The sequence below is a fragment of the Meles meles genome, chromosome 18 (genome assembly GCF_922984935.1).
Source record: "Meles meles chromosome 18, mMelMel3.1 paternal haplotype, whole genome shotgun sequence".
Classification (NCBI taxonomy): domain Eukaryota; kingdom Metazoa; phylum Chordata; class Mammalia; order Carnivora; family Mustelidae; genus Meles; species Meles meles.
In genome coordinates this window covers 12055820-12069451 of record NC_060083.1, presented here as the reverse complement: position 1 = coordinate 12069451, position 13632 = coordinate 12055820, and the positions used below count along the sequence as shown (strand labels likewise).

The window sequence follows — 13632 nt, the reverse complement described above, 5'->3', positions numbered from 1 at the left end:
TTAGCATGTTCACAAGGTTGTGCGGCTGTCACCACTGTCTGATTCCAGAACATTTTCATCCCCCACAGAAGAAATCCATATCCTCTCGCCGTCACTCCCCGACCACCTTCCCCAGGCCCCCAGCAGCCCCTGGGCTCCTTTCCGTCTCTATGGATTGGACTGACCCTGCACTGTGTGTGGCCCCTTTCACTCAGCATCATGGATTCGAGAGCCCTCCAGGCCCTAGCATGTGCTTGAGGATGTTCTTGAAGTGATTTCCCTCACTTTGGACTGATGATGTGAAATCCTTCCCCTCCAGAGACTGCACCAGGGGTGCCTGGCTTCACAGTTCTGGGTTCGGCACACTCAGTGTCTTGCTGGTCTTGCCTTTGTCTTCCAGACCATGACTTGGTCTTTCAGATGGACCAGTTCTCTTACCGTTTACTACATTCGAGGTGAACACTAGCGAGTCCTTCTGTACGTCTGTGCTCACACTGTGGTCATCGACGATGTCTTCAAGAATACTCAGCAGCACCTTCAGGTATGCAAGTTCTCGTTGTTGCTTTTTAAGATTTTATTTATTTATTTATTTGGAGAGAGCAAGCAAGAGAGAGCAGTAGGGAGAAGCAGACTCCCCTGCTCAGCGGGGAGCCTGACGTGGGTCTGGATCCCAGGACCCTGAGATCAAAGCCTTAGCTGAAGGCCGACGCTTAACCGACTGAGCTGCCCAATATATGGGCATTTATTTGGGCATTTGACATATATTTTAATAAGGACCTTCCTTAAGTCAATGCGTAGGTCAAAAACATCACAGAGGGTTTCCCAAAAGCCTAGTCATATTCAGGGATCCATGCCACGTAGGTGCAGAATTTGCTCTCTAGATGTCCAGAAACACACACAGGCCCAGCAAGCAGCCCTTCTTGGAGCTTAGTTGAATGTGCAGCACTGAGCACAGTGCTGATGGGAGGGAGAGGGGGTAGTTTGTATCTGCAGAGTGAGGAAGGAGCAGCAGGCAGACAGGCTGAGAAATAAGGACCATGCCAGGCAGCTGTCCAGCCTCCTGCAGAGTCAGGTGGCTGGGAGTGGCTTTGACGATCCATCCATCCACCCATTCGTTCCTCCATTCATTTATTCCATAGGTATTTACCAGAAACTCTTTGTTTCAGATTCTGGGCATGTAGTCATGAACAAAACAGATCTAGCTCCCCCCCCGCCCCCCATGGAGCTTATAGTCTCATAAATACACAATTATGAATTACAACAAGCACTCCAAAGGAAATGTGGGCTGCTGCAGGAGAGAGATCAGGAGTGAGAGATGGCCCTTCAGTGGGTTGCGCTGGAAAACATGCCCTTTGTGCCGAGATCTGACTCACTGAGGAGGATGAACCAGGGGCAGTTTGGGGAGAAGCAGTCCAGACCCAGGGAGCTCCAGGTTTGCAGGCCTGCCCATGGGGCCGAGAAAGAAGGCTGGTATGACTGGCATGGAGTGAGCAAGGGGAGAGGAAGGAGGGAAGAAATGAACTATTTCCTGGCAGGGAGCACTAGCATCTTATTTGTTTCCAGAAGGTTCCTAAGTTGCTGAGAAAGGATTGTGGGGGGATGGGAATGAAAGCAGGGAGACCAGCGAAGAGGCTTTTGCTCCAGATCTGCTCAGTGGCCTGAGTGGACACTGTTTAAGGGAGATGAGGCCAGCAGGGCTTCAAGGGGGCTGGAGGTGGGGCAGAACCCCAACATTTATTCCCCACCTGGGTTCAGAGTTGGGCACATGCCTACATCTGTAGGGAGCACTGTCCTTGTGGGGAGTGTGGCTTACACTTTAGGGGTTTGAGGGAGAGAAAATCAGAAAACCACTGGCTATGAAGAAATGCCAGGGGAAGGCCATCGGAGTGGAACTTTCAGCCCGATGAACCTGGAAGAGGAGCTTAGTTTTCTCTGTGGGGCTCCAGCCTCTCTGGCCATCCTGAATCTTTCAGAGCACTTTCTCTGCATTTCTGCAGGGCCACACTAACGTGATCTCCTGCCTCTGCATCAGTGAAGACAGGCGGTGGATTGCCGCGGCCGACAAAGTGCCCTAGTGCCTGATAATCATATGGGACTCCTTCAAGGGTAGGCGTGGCGCAAGCTCCCTTTTCCCTACTCAGTGTAGCATATCCGCAACAAATAAGAAATACCGGTCTGGGCATGCAGAAGCCAGCGGTGGGATGCCGGGAGAGGGTGAAGCGGCCTGGGGAGGCTGGTCGTCCTGTTGCCTTGAGGCCCGGTCGAGTGATATTACCTTCGTGAATTTCCCCATTTACAATTCTTGGCTCTTCAGGCTGAGAAACTTGGTTTGGCGATGTCCCAGAGTAGATGAGGGAGGTTAACACTAACGCAGCTTGGAGGCCCAAGGAAGTAAAGTGATTTTCCCCATCTACAAAAAGAGAGGCTGATCATACCCACTGTTTTAGTTTCCTTGGGCCGCTCTAAGAAATTACCATATGCTGGGGCGCCTGAGTGACTGAGCAGGTTAAGCCTCTGCCTTCAGCTCAGGTCATGACCTCAGAGTCTTGGGATCCAGCTTAGGTGGGAGGGCGCTCGTTTTCCTGAGAGCTGGGGTATTGTCCTAGGCATCTTTTTTTTTTTTCCTGTCCTTCGTGCCTGACACGGAATCAGCGCTCAATAGTGGGTGACAGTCGACTTCATGAAGAGAATGAACAGCATGCTTGCATAATGCTGAGTTAGTTCTATTATTTCTTAAAATGAGATAAAATTCACATAAGGTAAAATTCGCCACTGTGAAGCCTGCGAGTCAGTGGCATTGAGTGTGTTTACAATGCTGTGCCATCGCGGCTTGATTCTAGTTCCAACTGCTGTTTTAAAGTCATCTCTCTGCCCAACGTGGGGCTGGAACCTACAAACCCGAGGTCAGGAGTCACATGGTCCACCAGCTGAGCCTGCTGGATGCCCCTAGTTCCAAAACCCCAAAAGAAAACCCCAAAGCCATCAGTCATCCCTACCATTCCCTCTGACACCACTGACATGCCGGTCCGTCCCTGTGGATTTTCTAATTCTGGACGCTTCATAGCAATGAGCTCGAACAACGTGTGGTCTTTGTGTCAGGCTTCTCTACTTCACGTGATGTATGAGGGTCCACCCCTGATACAGCAGGGGTCCGTGCTTCCTTCCTCTGTATGGCTGCATTGCAGTCTGTTGTATGGATGGAGCACATTTGTTTCCTCCATAGCTTTTGAAACGAGTCCCTCCGGGGAGCAAGGCAGACCTCAAATCGGGTTCCCTGGTCCTGTTTTGCAGCATTCCTGTGCACGCAATATTTGACAGCTGCCCAGAAGGCAACGGCATCGGGGCCACAGCCATCACCCGGGATTCCAAATATCTGGCAACCATCTCCGATGCTGAAATCCAGGTATGGGGCACGTGGAGGCGGCCTCAGTGGGCTGGCTCGGCTTGGGCCACGTGGTGATGTGATGCTCTCAGGGAAGGACCGGACCCCATGGCCCCCCGTTGAGGGTTCTCTTCCTGAGGTATAGCTCTCGGTGCCATGTTCCCGAGCCACAGTTACATGGCTACCACGAGAGGTGTCAGGTTTGTCAACAGCCTTCAGGAACCTTCTCATTCTCCTCCATCTGCTGTCACTCGCAGGAAGTTTGCATCTGGAGGTGGACCTCAGCCGTGGAAACCCCAGCATGTACCCTCAACCTCCTCAAAGAGTATGGTGTTCAGGTGAGCTCAGTTTGAGTGTGTAAAGCTATGTCTACAGTCACACCGAGTCCAGGTCCAAACCTACTTTCGGTTTTACTGGCGTTCAGTTATGGTACACTAGTGCTTGTAAAAAAACACTGCCGTGTCCTTGATCTCACTTTAATCTTCCTGATAGTGAGTAATATTGTTCTGAGCATGTATTATGTGCCAGGTTCTGCTAAGTTTGTTACAGCAAGTATCTCCCGCAGTCCATGCAAACGTGCTGGGAAGGAGTTCTTTAGAAATACAATGGACTGCTACTGTTAAGTACTAGATAATTTGTCTGAAGTCACGGGCCAGCGGCCTTTCCTGTTCTAGACATGCTCTTAACTGCTCCTGAGACTCAGAAATTATTAGTCTCAGTTTGCTTGAAGCGACGTGTCAAGGGCACCCACCAAGTCTACTCTTCCATTCTGTGTCGTCGTACTCATCCTTGCACCCTTCGCTCACCACACGGCTGCTCGGACCCTACGATGCACCAGACACTGTGCAAAGTGCTCACCTGGATGCAGGATCCAGAACCCAGTCAGAGGGCCCAGGTGACTGGGCTCAGCCGGGCACATGTCACGCTGCAGCTTCATGTCCGTGTCTCTCCTTCTGGCCCCCACCGTCCCTCTAGGTCTCCGCAAAAAATTTCCTCACAGCTTTTATAAGCTGAGCTGATACGGTAGCCACCAGCCATAGCGAGTTTTTCTGTTGCTGCCAGAAACCGCTCTGGGACATTTTAGAGCTTGCATTGAATCTGGGGATTGCTTTGGGCAGTTGTCCTCTTAACAATCCATGAGCACAGCGGCGCCTGTGTGGCTCAGTGGGTTAAAGCCTCTGAGCTTCTGCTCAGGTCATGATCCCGGGGTCCTGGGATCGAGCTCTGCATCGGGCTCTCTGCTCAGTGGGGAGCCTGCTTCCCCCCCTCTTTCTGCCTGCCTCTCTGCCTACTTGTGATCTCTGTCAAATAAATAAAGAAAATCTTTAAAACAAACAAACAAAAAGCAAAACAATCCATGGGCACAGGCTGTCTTTCCATTCTCTTACATCTTCTTGAGTTTCCTTCAGCAGTGTCCTTTGCAGCAAACAAACCCTCCACCGAAGGTTTATTCCTAGGTCTTTTTATACTATCATAAGTGGATTGGTGTTCTTCATCCCCTTCGTGGGTTTTCATTGCTAGTCTTTAGAAACACAACTGCTATTTGTAGGATTGTGTGTGACGAAACTTTGCTGAATGCATGTGGCTGCTTGGATTTAAGTCGATTAGAGTGAGATACAACTACAGATTCAGGTGTCTCTGTGGGGTAAGCTACTGCCTTTGGCTCAGGTCATGATGACAGGGTCCTGGGATCTGGCCCCACATCAGGCTCTCTGCTCAGCGGGGAGCCTGCTTCCCCGCTCTCTCTGCCTGCCTCTCTGCCTACTATGTGATCTCTGTCAATTAAATAAAATCTTTAAAACAAAACAGACAAACAAAACTGCAGATTCATTTTCCTTGGGGTCACCACATTTCAAGTACTCCCCAGCCACCTGTGGCCAGTAGCTGCCATGTTTGACAACAGATGAGCCAATGTCTCGGTCACAGAGGAATGTGCTGTGGGCAGCGCTGCAAGGCCCCAAGTCTGGAAGCATTCTTCCTGCTCTGCATTCCTGCCGCCCAGCTGGACCGAACCCTTCAATCTGGGCTTGAGTCACAAAGGGTGAGCGAGCTCTCAGCACAGCCCAGCTTTCTAGTAGGCTGGCTGTTTCATTTCTAGAGCGAACGGTCTCACACCTTCTCTTCTTCATCTCTCCCAGCCCTTCCTCTTCCTCTAGGCTGATGACCTCTCTCATTTTGCATTGAGAGAATGGGGGCCATCGGATACAAACCCCGGCCTGTTCTCACTCCCAGCCTACAACCTGCTTCATCCTCACCACCGTCTCCTGCCCTTCTGCGTGTAAGAGCAGCCACTGCCTGAGATGCCACTCCTCTCAGGCGCTCGAGGCCGTCTCCTGCAGCGATCCACACCCCCTCTGCTGGGTGATTATACCCCGAGCAGACACACGTGCGTTCCTTTCCCCCGTCTCTGGGACACCACTGATGATGCGTCTCCTTCCGACTCTGGCCCTCTGCGCCTCTTCACAGTTACATGTCTCTGAGGTGCTGTCTGTGCCTGCTTTCTGACTTCATCATATCTCATTTACTCTTTTGTGCACAAAATATTTGATCTCTTTATATTTTCATTGCTAAAGGAGGCATACATCCAAAATGTGTACATTTTAAGGCATGAAACAAAAGGTACAGGTGTGTTTACTGCCTGATCAAGAAAGAACACCACCCAAACGCTAGAAATCCCTTTGACCTCCTTCCACAATCCCATCTCCAAGTTAACTAGGGTTAACTAGTTAACTAGTGTCCCCGATTTTGTGTTACACATTCCCATGCCTTCCTGTATACTTTTGTCTAGCAAGTATCTCTTGGTACTTTCCTTTTTTTTTTTTTTTTTTTCTGAGCGAGAGAGAGAGAGAGAGAGAGAGAATGTGAGCCGGGAGGGGCAGACATAGAGGGAGAGGGAGAGACTCTCAAGCAGACTCCATGCTTAGTGCAGAGCCTGATGTGGAGCTTGAACTCAGGATTCTGAGCTTCTGACCTGAGTCAAAATCAAGAGTCGGATGCTTGACCAACTGAGACCCCCGGGTCCCCTCCCCACCACCACATTTTTTTAAATTCCCATGCTGGAACTCAGGACCCTGAGATCAGGAGCTGTGGGCTCTACTGGCTGAGCCAGCTGGTGCCCCTCCCCCAGTACTATCCTATTTTGTTTTACCTGGGTTTTTTTGGTGCATATGGGGAATCATAATTGCTTCATTTTGTCTGCCTTGTTTCTGAGATTCATTCATTTTGATTACTGAGTTATAATTCACTATTTTCACGCCTATCTAGTCTCTTCTTGTCTTGAGTATAATGTAGCTCATTTATCTATCCTACTGATGATGAACATTTGGTTCTTCTGATCTGTCTTCCACCTACCCACAGCTCTACCAAATCTATGCTTATCACAGTCACTGGCATTTCCAAGTGAAGCGAGCACTATTACATCGGCATGAGCACCATTCCCAGTGGGTGCTGAAGACACCTTCCCTGGGCTCATAGCCTTCCCTGGGCTCCTCTGTGGGCTTGTCCCCTTTCACTGCACACCTTCTAAATGCTGGCCGTCCTCAGGGTTGAGTTGTGGGAGCTCCTCTTAGGGCGACACCTTCTTCCTGGGTGTCCTCATCCATTCCCATGACTTTTAAGTCCTGTGCACTCCCAAGATGCACCCAAAATCCTTCCTCCCCTCTCCATTTCCACTGCCACCACAGCTCCCTGCATGACTACAACATCCTTCAGGCTGAGCTGTGTTCATTCTTGTCCCAGTCCTTCCCGCCTTCCTGCAGCAGCCAGAGTGATAGTTCTTAAGTGAGCCGGACAGATCATAACACTCTCTTACTTAAAGTCTTTGAGTGGCTTCCCTTTGTGATGGGGATAACCCTAAGCTTCCCCTTCACCCATCTCCCAGCATCTACCCTCCTGTTTATTAATGTCTGTTCCTTTGTATGCCCTGGAATTTTACAGAAATGGACTCTTTTTGTGGAGTGCGCTGACTTCTTTTATTCAATTTAATTTTTTTATTTGATTTAAATTTTGAGATTCATCTATGTATGCAAAAATGGTTTATTCCTCTTTATTCCTCTCTATGTGTCCTTTAAAATGTGAATGCTGAGTAGTCATCGAATGGATATGTCACAGTTTGCTGATTCACCTGTTAAAAGACATCTGCCCCGTTTCCTGTTTGTGGCTGTTGAAAACAAAGGTGCATGAACTTTCATGTACAAGTCTTTGTAGGATATATGCTTTCGTTTTTCTTGGTAATTATCTTTGTTTCTGAAGGCTATTTGCCCTAACTATAGGACTGTAGGGGGGTAGTTATTTCCATACTTTGAGGATATTATTGTCTTCAGACTTAACACCATTTCCCTTGAGAAGTCAACTATCAATCTTATTTTTCCCTCTTCTGAAAGTTACGTATGTCTTTCCCCTCCTGCCCCATTCTGGCTGCTTTTAAGGTTTTCTGGTAATTGTTAGCAGTTTTTAAGGATGTGTCTGTATGCATATGGATATGTTGTTGATTTTTTAAAAAATCCAAAACTGGTGCCTGGCTGGCTCAGTCAGTGGAGTATGTGACTCTTGATCTAGGCTTGTGAGTTCGAGCCCCATGTTGGACAAAGAGATTACTCCCGAAAAAAGGATAAATAAATAAAAAATAAAATCTAAAAAACAAAAATAAAAAAACATATCTTCTGGAGTTCTTTGAAATTGCAACATCATATCTTTCTTCAGTTTTGCAAAATTCTCTGCCACTACTTCTTTTAAAATCACTTTTACCACCTTTTTTTCTTTCCTCTCCTTTTGGTACTCCAATTATACAGACATTAGACCCGTCCTGTGCTATATGTGTCTTATTGTCTATATTGTCTGTTGTTTTGTGTCTTTGTCCTTCAGTCTGGACATTTTCTCCTATAATTTATCTTCCCATTGTACTGACTGATTATTTCTTTGGCTATATTTTATTTTCTGTTTAATCCTCTTTTGAAGTTTTTTAAATCAGGTTTTTTTTTTTTCAGATCTAGATTTTCTGTTTGATTCTTTTTAAAAATAGAGTTACTGTGGAGATTGCCCATGTGGCCCTCTACTCTCTGGCACCTCGTGACCACAGTTCTTGTCAAGTCTGCGTGTGTCGATGTTATGCCTGCATCTCCTGGGGTCCTTGCTGATGATTGCTTCCCTCTTGGTTGTCAGTCGTTTGGAAATGTCTCCTTCTTATGCCTGGTTGTGTTTCATCGGGTGCCCAGTGTCATGCTTTAAGAAGTTTAGGAATAATTTGAGTCTCAGGATGATACCTTCCTCCAAGGAAAACTCATTTTTGCTTCTTGCTGGCATCTGGCAGAGTTAACGAGATTAACTGATTAATCGCATCACAAATCACAGTGATTTGTCGCTGATTTCCAGCCTTTGTGAGGACTTGTCCATGCATTTGCTTCCAACAGTTCTGCCCACCCCTTCCCCCCACCACCCCATCCCCTACCCCTGCTGAGGCCGTTGAGTTGTCCTGAAATTACTTCTCAAACATTGGCACTGGTCCTTCACTTTCCTGGAGCAGGCAAGGAGTAGGTGATGGTGTGGAGGTGGCAGGAAGGGAACTTAAGTCATGTTTCTAGAAGCTGTCTCCCAGGGCTGCCCCTTCACCTCAGGCCACAGCCACCCCCTCCCACACACATACCCCCACAGGACACGTGCCTCAGTCTCCCCAGGGAGCTCCATGGTGGTGTGGCTGTTGTTCAGCTTCTGCACTTTGTGGTTTCCTCACTTGCGTAGTTACCACAGGGTTGATTTATGGGAAGGGAGCCAGGCAGTCCAGGCTATTCACCGTGTTGGCAGGAATCAGAAACTCTTTCCAGTATCTGGCATTCACTCCAAGTTACCTTTTGGCCTTGTCAAATATAGATATGTGTATGCAGCAGTTTTTGTCCAAAAGGACACAGGGTAAAGGTTATTAGTGAATATTGTGCTACTTTTGCTTGTTCCAATTTACAGATGATGAATTATCATAAATAAGACTAAAAATGGGGACACATTTGAGACCATTAATTTTAACACTCAGGGTTTCAATTCTATTCCTATTGCATACAAAATGCTGTTGTCTTTTCTGTTTTTTATTCCTACTCAGCTATTTAATATAATATAAATATTATTTATTTTTAATGCTTAGCTTAGCCAGGGAGAAACAGAAAATTTGTCATAATGTAATATATTTCCATACTTTATATATCAGAACTATCTTACTTTTAATCCAGAAATATTTTGATTTGTCTTAAATGTAGGGACAAGTAGATGTTCATTCCCCGAGTAGAGATGTTTTGGTAATGTAACAGTACAGTATCTACTTAGGAAGCAATAAATATGTATTAAAATATTTTTTCCCTTTTTATTAATTTTTTCGGCGTAACAGTATTCATTCTTTTTGCACAACACCCAGTGCTCCATGCAAAACGTGCCCTCCCCATCACCCACCACCTGTTCCCCCAACCTCCCACCCCTGACCCTTCAAAACCCTCAGGTTGTTTTTCAGAGTCCATAGTCTCTTATGGTTCGCCTCCCCTCCCCAATGTCCATAGCCCGCTCCCCCTCTCCCAATCCCACCTCCCCCCAGCAACCCCCAGTTTGTTTTGTGAGATTAAGAGTCATTTATGGTTTGTCTCCCTCCCAATCCCATCTTGTTTCATTTATTCTTCTCCTATCCCCCTACCCCCCCATGTTGCTTCTCCATGTCCTCATATCAGGGAGATCATATGATAGTTGTCTTTCTCTGATTGACTTATTTCACTAAGCATGATACGCTCTAGTTCCATCCACGTCGTCGCAAATGGCAAGATTTCATTTCTTTTGATGGCTGCATAGTATTCCATTGTGTATATATACCACATCTTCTTGATCCATTCATCTGTTGATGGACATCTAGGTTCTTTCCATAGTCTGGCTATTGTAGACATTGCTGCTATAAACATTCGGGTTCACATGCCCCTTCGGATCACTATGTTTGTATCTTTAGGGTAAATACCCAGTAGTGCAATTGCTGGGTCATAGGGTAGTTCTATTTTCAACATTTTGAGGAACCTCCATGCTGTTTTCCAGAGTGGTTGGACCAGCTTGCATTCCCACCAACAGTGGAGGAGGGTTCCCCTTTCTCCACATCCTCGCCAGCATCTGTCATTTCCTGACTTGTTAATTTTAGCCATTCTGACTGGTGTGAGGTGATATCTCATTGTGGTTTTGATTTGTATTTCCCTGATGCCGAGTGACGTGGAGTACTTTTTCATGTGTCTGTTGGCCATCTGGATGTCTTCTTTGCAGAAATGTCTGTTCATGTCCTCTGCCCATTTCTTGATTGGATTGTTTGTTCTTTGGGTGTTGAGTTTGCTAAGTTCCTTATAGATTTTGGATACTAGCCCTTTATCTGATATGTCGTTTGCAAATATCTTCTCCCATTCTGTCAGCTGTCTTTTGGTTTTGTTAACTGTTTCCTTTGCTGTGCAAAAGCTTTTGATCTTGATGAAATCCCAATAGTTCATTTTCGCCCTTGCTTCCCTTGCCTTTGCCGTTGTTCCTAGGAAGATGTTGCTGCGGCTGAGGTCGAAGAGGTTGCTGCCTGCGTTCTCCTCAAGGATTTTGATGGATTCCTTTCTCACATTGAGGTCCTTCATCCATTTGGAGTCTATTTTCGTGTGTGGTGTAAGGAAGTGGTCCAATTTCATTTTTCTGCATGTGGCTGTCCAATTTTCCCAGCACCATTTATTGAAGAGGCTGTCTTTTTTCCATTGGACATTCTTTCCTGCTTTGTCGAAGATTAGTTGACCATAGAGTTGAGGGTCGATTTCTGGGCTCTCTATTCTGTTCCACTGGTCTATGTGTCTGTTTTTGTGCCAGTACCATGCTGTCTTGATGATGACAGCTTTGTAATAGAGCTTGAAGTCCGGAATTGTGATGCCACCAACTTTGGCTTTGTTCTTCAATATTCCTTTGGCTATTCGAGGTCTTTTCTGGTTCCATATAAATTTTAGGATTATTTGTTCCATTTCTTTGAAAAAAATGGATGGTATTTTGATAGGGATTGCATTAAATGTGTAGATTGCTTTAGGTAGCATAGACATTTTCACAATATTTATTCTTCCAATCCAGGAGCATGGAACATTTTTCCATTTTTTTGTGTCTTCCTCAATTTCTTTCATGAGTACTTTATAATTTTCTGTGTATAGATTCTTAGTCTCTTTGGTTAGGTTTATTCCTAGGTATCTTATAGTTTTGGGTACAATTGTGAATGGGATTGACTCCTTAATTTCTCTTTCTTCAGTCTTGTTGTTGGTGTACAGAAATGCAACTGATTTCTGTGCATTGATTTTATATCCTGACACTTTACTGAATTCCTGAACAAGTTCTAGCAGTTTTGGAGTGGAGTCTTTTGGGTTTTCCACATATAGTATCATATCATCTGCGAAGAGTGATAGTTTGGCCAGGGGTTTATCAATCCTATTGATTCTTTCAAAGAACCAGCTCCAGAATAGATCACATCCTGGGTCTCAAATCAGATCTCAACCGGTATCAAAAGATTAGGATTATTCCCTGCATATTTTCAGACCACAATGCTCTGAAGCTAGAACTCAATCACAAGACGAAAGCTGGAAAGAACCCAAATACATGGAGACTAAACAGCATCCTTCTAAAGAATGAATGGGTCAACCAGGAAATTAAAGAAGAATTGAAAAAATTCATGGAAACAAATGATAATGAAAACACAACAGTTCAAAATCTGTGGGACACAGCAAAGGCAGTCCTGAGAGGAAAATAAATAGCGGTACAAGCCTTTCTCAAGAAACAAGAAAGGTCTCAAGTACACAACCTAACCCTACGCGTAAAGGAGCTGGAGAAAGAACAAGAAAGAAACCCTAAACCCAGCAGGAGAAGAGAAATCATAAAGATCAGAGCAGAAATCAACGAAATAGAAACCAAAAAAACAATAGAAAAAATCAATGAAACTAGGAGCTGGTTCTTTGAAAGAATCAATAGGATTGATAAACCCCTGGCCAGACTCATCAAAAAGAAAAGAGAAAGGACCCAAATCAATAAAATCATGAATAAAAGAGGAGAGATCACAACTAACACCAAAGAAATACAGACAATTATAAGAACATACTATGAGCAACTCTACGCCAACAAATTGGACAATCTGGAAGAAATGGATGCATTCCTAGAGACATATAAACTACCACAACTGAACCAGGAAGAAATAGAAAACCTGAACAGGCCCATAACCAGTAAGGAGATTGAAACAGTCATCAAAAATCTCCAAACAAACAAAAGCCCAGGGCCAGAGGGCTTCCCAGGGGAATTCTACCAAACATTTAAAGAAGAACTCATTCCTATTCTCCTGAAACTGTTCCAAAAAATAGAAATGGAAGGAAAACTTCCAAACTCATTCTATGAGGCCAGCATCACCTTGATCCCAAAACCAGACAAGGATCCCACCAAAAAAGAGAACTACAGACCAATATCCTTGATGAACACAGACGCAAAAATTCTCGCCAAAATACTAGCCAATAGGATTCAACAGTACATTAAAAGGATTATTCACCAAATCAGAACTGTAACCAAATCAGAAGAGACCCCAAATTGTGGGGGGGGGGGGAAGGGGATAAAAAACAGGTTCTGAAAAAAAAAGAAAAAAAAAAAAAGAAAGAAAAAATTTAAGAAATAAAACAAATAAAAAAATATAAAAAAGAAAGAAAAAATATATATATATTTAGATGAACTAGTCAAAAAACGTTAAAAAAGAAAAGGAAAAAGTTTTTAAAAAAATTTAGCAGAAGAAGAAAAAAGAAAAAAGAAAAAAAAATTGAAAAAAGAAAAAAAAATAAAAAATTGAAAAAAGAAAAAAAAATTGACGTAGCCGCAAGACTAAAGAATCATGGGGAGAAAGCCATGAGTTCTGTGCTTTGCTTTCTCCTCCTCTGGAATTGCTCTGCTGTCTTAGGAATTGAATCTGCTTTCTCCTTGATAGATGAACTTCGTCCTGGCTGGATATTTTGATCTTCTGGGGGAGGGGCCTGTTGTAGTGACTCTCAAGTGTCTTTGCCCGAGGCGGGATTGCACCGCCCTTACCGGCGGCCGGACTAAGTAATCGGCTCGGGTTCGCTTTTGGGAGCTTCTGTTCCCTGAACGCTTTCCGTAGAGTTCCGGAGGACGGGAATGAAAATGGCGGCCTCCCAGTCTCCGGCCCGGAGGAGCCGAGAGCCTGGGGCCCCACTCCTCAGTGCGCCCCCAGAGGACAGCACCCAATCACTCCCGTATCCCCAGCC

The 13632-nt window shown here is 45.4% G+C and overlaps 1 pseudogene; it reads left to right on the top strand.

Moving 5' to 3' along the window:
* LOC123929382 overlaps positions 1 to 9587 on the top strand; it is a 49362-nt pseudogene extending 39775 nt beyond the window's left edge.
* Positions 9588 to 13632: the final 4045 nt, after the last annotated feature.